Source organism: Dermacentor albipictus, chromosome 1, assembly GCF_038994185.2.
Source record: "Dermacentor albipictus isolate Rhodes 1998 colony chromosome 1, USDA_Dalb.pri_finalv2, whole genome shotgun sequence".
In the NCBI taxonomy this organism is placed as follows: domain Eukaryota; kingdom Metazoa; phylum Arthropoda; class Arachnida; order Ixodida; family Ixodidae; genus Dermacentor; species Dermacentor albipictus.
The window spans coordinates 239373576-239384103 of NC_091821.1; the positions used below are offsets into that span (position 1 = coordinate 239373576).

Here is a 10528-nt window from a genome sequence, read left to right on the forward strand (position 1 = left end):
AAAAACAAATTTAAAACTTGCATCTAAAAGCATAAAAGTCAAACAACCTGCACCATGTGTAATTGCAAAACACTGGCTACATTGGGCAATTTACAATTAAAACAAATGAATTTGTAACGGTTGTATTTTATTATAACTTGTTAAACAATTTCAATTTGTTCGCAGTTAAAAAAATTACAGTTGTGCACAATTATAATGTAGGTAAGCACAAAAATTAGGCAACCTAGGTAAGCGCAAAAATTAGGCAACCTAGGTAAGCACAAAAATTAGGCAACTATGTGTCTTTCTAAAAGTCTGGTATTTATGGTAAAATTTTGAATAAAATGCGGCATATCCTGTCTTTAGTTCCTTGTGAAAACAAAAAAGTAAACATTTCTATACAATTGTAAGATATATTGGTGTAGCAAAACTTGACCATTACTAATAAGCGGCCAGTTTTGACAACACGCTCACTGGCCGCAGTTTCTCACTTATATTACAACATACAAGTTGAAAAACAGCCAGTAAGATAACCTAGTCATCCTCAATAATTTGGCCAACAATGAATGTGTCTCCACATTTATGAAAGCATCTAAGTTCCTGTCAAACTGAAAGCCAAGCCATGTATGACGTTTATCTGCTGTCATGTCACCTTATATTTTCACAACTAACTGAGTTATTTGCGCAATAAAGCGTTGGCTAAAATATTTAGAAAGCAAGTTATGTACCGGTGCGTGTTACCAAACGTTCCTTCTTTTATTTAATATATGCATCATGTGACGCTGTAGCAGACGACGTAGCAGACGCCTCGATCATCACGGGCGTCTTCTCGCAAATTTGTTGCTTGAAGAGTATTTAGTAGCCTTCGAGGACGCAGACGTTTTGCGGGAATATCGCCAGTCTTTTTGCGCGTTTATGTTGCCCTCTTAAATGTGTCCAAGTGCCCAAATACGTCGCACAGTTTGCGCATTGCTATTCGCACAGTTTGCGTGCACTGGTTCTGAAGTCCAATTCTTGCTTACACGGATGACGTGCAGCGTTTTGTTCAGACCAATAAAGGAACTTGAGTGATACTGCATTTTTTCACTTTATGTAGCGATAGCGCTTTAAACTGGCATAAATGTTTTAGTTACTTATACGGGGATTTGCAGACGGCGCTTTGAGAAACGTATAAACTCTAGTGGCCTGTTGGTTTGGTGAGCATGGTGGGATTCCCAATCGAAATGTGCAGAGAGAGTGGCCTCTACTTGTGGTGGAACACAATCAAGCTCCTTCATTGAACAGGATGGTGCGATGGATGCGACTAGACTACATTTGCTCGTGTCATAATTCGCAGTGTGTTCTTTGCGAGCTTACTGCGCTGAGTGCTCAGTGGGTCTCCTCTTGCTTCCGGGAGAATCACGGTGGGGTGCGAACGCAGTCTGCGACACGTTTCCATTGCCAGCTGACCAGCCATGCGACCTTTTCTTCATCCGTCTGCAGTGCCAAAGGCTTTCGCAAAGACGTCGTTTCATTGTATAATAATTGTGAGCGCCGACAGAGGCCTCGTCGGCTAGTAGATTCGGCTTCTGCTATCGCGATTCTGTCTTCATTTACCTGAATTCCAGCTGCAACACGAATACAACTACAAAGAACTTTCCGTGAATGTTGTGTTACATGCACCCCAGGGCTGGGCCTGAATGTATGAGAAATAATAATTCGTTGCTTCGTGGTTGTCTTTAGTTGTAGAAAGGCAAGGGATGCGTTCGTACGCGTGTACCAACCTGAATCATTTGTCTCGATTGTTGTAACGGCAATGTTCATTAACTTTTGTTTGAATTTTATTTTTTTAGATCGGATTCCTTTCTGCTGAGAACGAGCAGCCGTTTTGTTTCTGTGCTTTCTGGTTGTCATACGAAGCTCCCTATACGCGTCTCAATTCTGCCCCCCCAGCCCTCCACTCCCTCTCCCCCCCCATTTTTTTCTCGCGAGAATTTTGCGACAGCTTGGAATACGCTGCCAATTTCTGTATACTGTATATTAATATCTGTGCGTCACGAGTCAACGTTGGATCGTAGGAGAGCAGGACGTTACATGACAGCCCCGTGACGAAGTCAAAGCAAGCAGCTGCATGGTCTGTGCAATGGTCACTACCGAGAGCTTTGTGCGAGATTGAGACATGAGTATGAACGCAGATACCTTCCCGAATACCTGTCGGGCATCCGCCAACAAATTATAACCACAATCAACTGCCGGTAAGAACCTTAATCGGTAGGATCGATCACGCGGGGTCAGTAACGGCTTTCCTTTACTCCTCGTTTTGGATGCGGAATCAGCACACATATAAGCAGCCCTTCCCATATAAATGTCGGTGCCGAGGTCAGGCAACTGTCAGAGGTGCGCGCCCATACGGCGTTTGTTTGTCATTGCCAGTTTGTCATTGCCATGGTCAGGCACGTACTCAAGGGAAGGGGGGCGGGGGAGCCTGGGCCCCCCCTCCCACGAAATTATGCGGCATACCCCCCCTCCCCGCCCACGCCACCACTCCTCACACATATTCCTATAGCGCCGACAAATCAATATATCCTGCAGTCAATATTTTGCTGCCTTTTACAGTGAAAGCTGTATGTGACTAACCTAATACATTTTTTATGTCACGATCTATTCAACGATCACGTGCATCGCTGTTGCTTCGTTAGTTCTACCTTCTTTGTTTAGACTGATCCATAGGCCAGGACAAGGACTCGGTTCATAGTCAGCTGGTCTGTATGCTCGTGGAACGAGATGTGGCCGGAGAAAACGCCATTTGCGTTTAACTTTTTCTTTTTGCTTCGTTATTTCCTCGAGTGACGGCTCGCCGCGACGCTGTCAGATCCTCGGAACCATATATACGCGATATGGTTTGGATAAGGTGGAAAATAAAATATTGCGAAACAGCGTCCTTCATCAGACCCTGCCATAACCGTTAAACCCAGAAGCAATATGACTGTCACCCGTTACCTCGTCTGAATTTTCCCTAATTGTACAGCACTTTTCGTGTAAAATTGGCAACGGGAACAAGAGTCGCAAGGAGTTGAGAAATTAAGCCATCTATACTAACGGAAAGAGCCAAGGACAAGCCAAACAGGAAGGAAAAGGAAAAATTAACAAATTTAACCGTTGTTTGTGAAAATATCGATGGATCAACATCTTTTTATTTAAAAAGGAAGATGAAACGCGGCCGGAAGTGGAGAATAATTCCGTGTGTATTGATTTGCGCTTCTACAGTTATCAGTGGAGCCGTCCGATGTAGCCACTCTGCAATGCTTATGTGGGGTTTGTTCTAACTTTCCGCGGTGGGCGCAGTACGTAGCGCCCTGTGCTCTACGCGGCTGTACGGGACTGCAGTGACCACGCATCGTTACGCAACTTCCCGAATAACAGCACGAGGCGGTTTTGGCACTTAAATTGGTAGAGCAGTAAACGAGGGATCCAAAAGAACTGTGATTTTTCTGGAAATATATATATATATATATATATATATATATATATATATATATATATATATATATATATATATATATATATATAATTCTTCCAGAGCTTTCTCAAAAAACGCTACTAGAAATCTTTATTTTACACTTTCGCTTGTTTACTTGTTCTTGTCAGTGTTCTTCCTGCGCTTCTTTCATGCGCGCGTCCGTTTGATGTGGTTCCTTGTTTGCCAAGTAAAGGAGAGGTGTATCTCATAGGGGGAGGGGGGCGTACCTGTGAGGTACACCTTATTTCAATTCTCTTTTGCGGGTTTACGCGCCTTTATGGCGAATGGTGGGCATTATTCACGTTTGGACTATTAGAAGCACCCTCCCCCCCGCCTAGAAAGGTTACCTCGGGATGCTCCCCCCCCCCCTCCCCCCCGAAGACAATCCTGGTACATGCCTGTCCATGGTACTTAGGTAGAGTGGCCGATAGCACACTAATTTGAAACGAATAATGGACGCATCGTTTACAGACTATCGGTTTTATTGATGGGCACCAACGACACAAAGAACGGTATACGGAAAGCGGCCACCGTGGTCAGGAATCCCGCGACGTCGTGCTCAGCAGCAGCAGTGCTCCACACAGGCACTCAGCCATTACAGTGGGCTCACGAACTTTGCGCGAGCGTCGGCACAGCGCGGAGGTGTGCCCCGGTAACGCATACCCACCTTAGACCGAAGTTCCCGCGCTGTATCGAAATCCTTAGTCTATTGGCTTGCGCTGCAGAAAATCTGTGGTTCACTGCTGCAATTCTTACCTGGTTAGCGTCGCAAGAAAAAAAAAAGGAAAGCTTGAAGGCGGTTCCACATCTAGTTGAAGTCGATGGAAGACAATGTCTTCCTTGGTGAGATCGGGGGAGAATGGGTTCTGTGAACCGTACGTTTTATTGTAAGCCGCGCTAGAGCAACAAAGTCCGGTGTCTTCGATTGGAAAGCGGACGTCGCGACCTCGGCGATCAACAGGACAACGTAACCGCAGGGACACTTGTGAAAGAATATCGGTCCTCATCTCTCATCCCAGATTCTCATCCTAGATTCTCTCATCCTAGATTCTATGAGGCTCCCCCGATGTATTGAAAGTTGCGCGACGCGATCGCGGCGTATCGCTACTCCACGTGCTGAGAGCGGAGTCACTACGCATGACACTTTATGGCGTCACCTGTAGTGTGAGGGGAGTATACGAAGAGCGTCGGACTTTGAGAGAGAGAGAGAGAGAAAAAAACTTTATTGATTCTATCAAGGGGTTTAGCGGTGAGCCGTCTTGCGCTTGCTGCCTGGCTCTTCAGCACAGGTGCGCCCCTATTCCAGGGCTCCACTGAGCCTGGCCACTTCGCACGCGTGCTGCACGATCGCCCTTTGGGCGGTGAGCTCGCTGCTGGTGAGCAGGCCCTCCCATTGCTCCGCACTCGGGTTTTTATGTTTATGGAATGTGTAGTTATGTTTACATTCCCATGTTATGTGGTAAAGAGTTGGTATTTCTCCGCACCATGGGCGGGAGTTTCTGTATTGTGTTGGGTACATTTTACTGAGTATGTGTAGATTATAGAAAGTTCCGGTTTGTAGCCTTCTCCAGTCGGCTGCTTCCTGTTGTGTAAGTAGTGCGTGTGGCGGAGGATATTTGATTCTCTGCCCTCTATAATAGTTTAATATTTCCGCACACGTCGGCTCCACCGTTGTAGGGTTCTCGAGAGGCTCTATCTGTCCAGCTCGGTATGTGATCTCGCGAACTAGACTGTCTGCTCTCACGTTCCCTTCTATCCCGGTATGGGCCGGTATCCAAAAAAGTTTGTGTTTCACTTTATTTCCGAGGGTTCCTGCTCCGAGGAGGACTCGCAGGGCCTCTTTACAGACTCTCCCCTGCATGTAATGCCTGCATTCAGCTTTGGAGTCTGTTAATATGCTTAGTGATCTGTTACTTCGGTAGCCTTCGGTCGCTGCTAGCGCTATGGCGACCTCTTCCCCCCTCCGCTACCGTGCAATTCCTTATGGTTGCGCAGCTTTGAAAAAAGGCGCGCCGACATCGACACACACACACACACACACACACACACACACACACACACACACACACACACACACACACACACACGCACACGCACACGCACACACACACACACACACACACACACACACACACACACACACACACACACAGTGATAGCCATAACAAAGCAAAAGGGCTCTGAACGACCTCCTTACTCTTTATCGTTTAAATGAAAATGCGGCTTAATTTGTACTATGCATACCCACTGTCGAGGGACAACTATACGACCCTCGTACCATACTGCGCAAATACTACAGTATTAGGCAATGAGTCTGAGAGGCGGGCTAGTTGTTTAGATTTGATTGTGGAAAGTTTTGCGCACACTAAACGAAGACAAAAAGAAGAGGACGCAAACACCACCGCCGTTTTTGTGTCCTTTTCTTGTTATCTTCGTTTAGTGTGCGGAAGACTTTCTACCGTATTCGCAGTATTTGCATTGCATCACGTAGTATACAGGGTGTCCCAACTATCATGCTCCAAGAATTAAATATATACAAATGCAACGTAGCTGCACAGAACTAACGTAATGTCGTTTGCCGTGGCTTGCAGATACTCAGATAAATTTTTGCATTCTGCCTAATGACATAATTAATCTAAATAATTAACTTCTGAAGTATTGTAATTAGATTATATGTGTCAATGAGAAAATTGGAGAGCAACTAAAACAACTCCCAATACAGCTTTCTGTTACTCCGTACGTGCTACACAAAAGATTTCTTCCGAGCGTAAAAGCCCGCGAATACACGCAATGTTGCCGCAGGACGATCCCGCTCGAGGCACATTGTGTGTGTTCTAGGGCTTCCTTCTCGCTCGGGAAGAACACTTTTATGTAGCACGTATTGGGCAACAGAAAGCTGTATCGGGAATTTTTCATGTTGCTCAACAATTTTCTGACTGACACTTTTAATCTAACTATAAGATTTGGGAAGTTGATTAATTAGAACTATGTGATTAGGTGGGATGCAAAGGATAATCTGAGTTTCCCCAAGCGCCGGCAAATAACATTACCTTGGTTCTGTCCATCTACATAGCATTTGCTTATGTTTAAATCTTGGCGCATGATAGTCGGGGCACCTTGAATATTAAATGTACAGTTGGAAAAAGAAAGGATAGCCGGCCGTTGCCGCCAGTGCGCTACATGGGCGTTTCTACAGTGGGCGGCTGGCCTATATTTCTTCACGATAGTGTGTACAATGTGTTGTGAATCAATACCGCGTTTTTCTGCACAGACTGCCAAACATTCCTGAAACTAGAGCGCTCAAGGTAAAAATGGAATCACCTCCGTGCCTCCATCGCCAGCAACCATGATCATGCATCATTCAAGGCTCCCATTTGAACATGAACACGTGAACATATTGAACACCACTCCTCTCTGTGACACCACAATGGCATTGTGAGTATTTAAATAAATGAATGAATGAATGAATGAATGAATAAATAAATAAATAAATAAATAAACAAATAAATATAATTTGTTAGAAGACGAATGATCTGGAACGGCGTACATGAGAAAAACACGTTAGGTGTTCTAATTTTCTGACTATAGTCAAATCCAAGAATTGTACTATTTCATTAGCGTAAATACGTAGCTGTTGATAATGTAATAGTTGTACGCGAGAAGTCCTTATCTGTAGGCCGTGCAGCAAGAGAAAGTTTCTTTCTCGATGCGAAACGAACTGGGCGCTCAAGGAGTGCAAGAAACCACGTGCAGGGGAAAGGTCAGTTGTGGACTTCCTCTGACGTCTCCCAGTCTGCGTCACATGAGCCAAACCGCCTTTCTTATTTCGTCGTTTTACAGTGTACTATACACTGCAGTCGTGATGATAACGGTTGGTGGTGGGCACTTCTTTCATACGACATCGATGCGCCAAGACGAAGTTTAGCGCACTAGCTGTTTTGTCACGCTTGTCTAGAATTTTACTTGGCGGCGCGTAGTATGGCTGCTTTTTTTCTTCTTGTGTGTGCCTGTCGCCCCAGGAGATTTATGATCGTGACGTTTGTGACCGTTTAACTCTTTCCTTACCAGGCCTATATCAATTGATCAATTTGATCCATAGTTTTTTACACGTGCTTAAACGTGTCTAGTATTCTACTAGCAACGCTACGCGCCGTGTGAAATGACGATTCAACTTAAGCTTTGGTCAGATTTCACAATTTTTGCCATATTGGGGAGTTCGAAAAAAAAAAAAAAAAACTTTACTGGAGCTGTCGTCGAAAGTAGCCTGCAGTGCTCCTAGCCCTTCCTCCATCAAACGAAAAAAAAAAAAAAACGCTTAGAAGCTTCTGTCGGGTTGTCTAATTTTCCGATACGACATCTAAGCTGTTTTAACGATGTCTCAAACAACGGTAGGTTATCATGAGTGCGTCTTATTTTGATGATTGTGTTCGAATAACATAAAGTGCAAGGTTATTTTTCCCATCGTGGATTGCCTTTCTCCATTTGACAGCATATGTACAAATTATTAAAAGCAATCCTTCAGTCGTGCGGGGATTTCACTCACGCAAGAACATGCTTTGATAATTTTATTCGACTGATATAAAATGCAACTTTACTTTTCCCATCGTGGTTTGCTTTAATCTATCAGCGTTTTGACGCCATATGTAGAAATTATTACGAGCAATCCTTCCCTTTGTGTGGTGTTTTCATTCGCACAAGACCACGCAGTCAGTTTTATACCGGCCTTCGGCCAAAGCTTGACGAGCAGTGTATTAATTCTTTTACATTTTGAACACCGCTCGCGTGAGTGTCCTTATTTATTACTGTACAATATTGTGAAACACTCGACATTATTGTACAGTACTGTGCAGGAACTGAACAAAGCAAATGGAGTCTCCAGCGCTAGTTTATCGCGCACTAGACTAGCTTGCTTGCACAGAAAAGCTGGTCGACCGCAATAATCAACTAAGCAAGTATGAGGAGGCTTGTGCATACTCCCTGACCTGACAACCATTGCCTCGCGAGCCTAAAGAATGCACTAAAAAACGAGCCAGGTGCCTGCTGCAATAACAAAAACAAATATTTCCTGTACAGTATGAACTTACCCGTTTTCACATTTGCGAAGCTACTGCTTTCCCGCATAGAATAGACATCACTGTGGCAAATATTGACGCCAAGTGATCTGCGTAATACTTTGCTGCGTTTTCTGACTTCAAAAGTTGAGCATAAGGAGTCAGGCGCATATTTTGAATATATTTCTGAATTTTCTTTTGCTCTCAGTACTTATTGTTCTCGGTGTTGTTCCTAGAGGTGTTTCTTTCAATTTTCACATAAACGTTCTCAAAAAAAAAAAAAGCTCCCTCCACAGATATTACAGCTTTACATCTTGACAGTGTTCACAAAACGCACTAAAGACGAAGACGACAGGAACACATAGGACAGGACGGGCGCTGAACTTCGAACTAGCGTTTATTTCAAGCTATCATTCATTTTATGCTCTGCACATCAGGTACAACGTGCACGCATCATCATACAAAAGATTGCATAAGTCAATCAGCTCATACATAAGATTGTATAGTCAATGCTTTCACGTGTCTATATAGGTACCTTGAAAGAAATATCTATCTAGACACGAGAACGAATTGACTATAGGATGTTATGCATGAACTGATTGACTTAGCGCCCGTGCCAGCAGTGGAAGGCGGAACGCTACCGTGGCTCTGCTGCATACAATCTTTTGTATGATGACGCGTGCATGAAGTACCTGATGCGCAGAGCATAAAATGGACGATCGTTTGAAATAAACGCTAGTTGGAAGTTCAGCGCCTGTCCTTTCGTATGTGTCCCTGTCGTCTTCGTCTCTTGCGCGTTTTGTGAACGCCGTCAAGATAAACCAACTCGACCAAATCGAGGTATTGTTGCTTTACATCCATTCAAAACACCAGTGAAGAGGCTGTGATTTTATGTGTCACATACGTCGCGACTATATACTACGTCTAGAAATAAAACGTTAAAACATATAATCACCGAAAATGAGCAAATTTCTAGCAGTGAGGAAATAATTACATTAGCGGTGCGAATGATATGTCATTATTCTGTAGTGCCAACGTCACAGTGAAGCCAACGACACTTCATGAGACGTAATCACCACATCGAAATAAAAAAGATGGTTTGCATTGCGTGGTACAGTTTGTACACGTGGTTTCCCACATGCGCCCAGTTTCAATTAGCCAGCGGAAGATGTAAGAAAATTTCTTCTGCTGCATGCAGGACCTACGAGAAGGAATTCTAGCGCGATTTGAAAATTGACATCAAGGGTGCGATCTTGTACGCGTTCCAAAATAGAACGGAGGCGGTTCGTTCCACCAAGCCAAATACGATTCGTCAATTTGAACCGTGCCGAACGCCATGACGTCAACTGCGGCGTGATATCTGCTATCAATCATTCCGTGTCGTCTGCTATCGGACGAACGGAACGGAACATACCGCCTATTTCGTGACGTAAAGAACGAACCGCCTCCGTTCTATTTTGGAACGCGTACTAGATCGCACCTCAGGGGTGCGATCTTGTACGCGTTCCAAAATAGAACGGAGGCGGTCCGTTCCCCCGAGCCACACACGATTGGTCATTTCGAACCGTGACGAATGCCATGACGTCAATTGTGACGTGATACCTGCTGTCAATCATTCCGTGTCGTCCGCTATCGGACGAATGCAATGGAACGGACCGCCTATTGCGCGACGTAAAGAACAGACCGCCTCCGTTCTATTTTGGAACGCGTACAAGATTGCACCCCAGATCACTTCGTCAATTGCAACGAACTTTACATTCTCTAAAGCCATATAAATGCGCTAGTTAAGGTTAATTAGCGCGTATAACTAATTAGCGAGAAAATTTGGACCATAGTCTGTTTTCCAACGTCCGCCGTTCTCGATTATCCGGTTTCCTTAAAAAAATCGCGTTTTTATTTTAAGCGCTCTATTTTTAAGAATTTTCGGCAGTCCTAAAAAATACATCGCCTCTAAGAGTAGACAACGTTGGTGTGGCGTACATGATAGATGGAATTATCG

General features: G+C 44.4%; 1 protein-coding gene across 1 annotated transcript in view; it reads left to right on the top strand.

The window, feature by feature from the left end:
* The window catches only part of LOC135901568 (uncharacterized), a 1085637-nt gene that overhangs the window by 349195 nt on the left and 725914 nt on the right, over positions 1–10528 (top strand). The gene's annotated exons all lie outside the window — the stretch shown is intronic.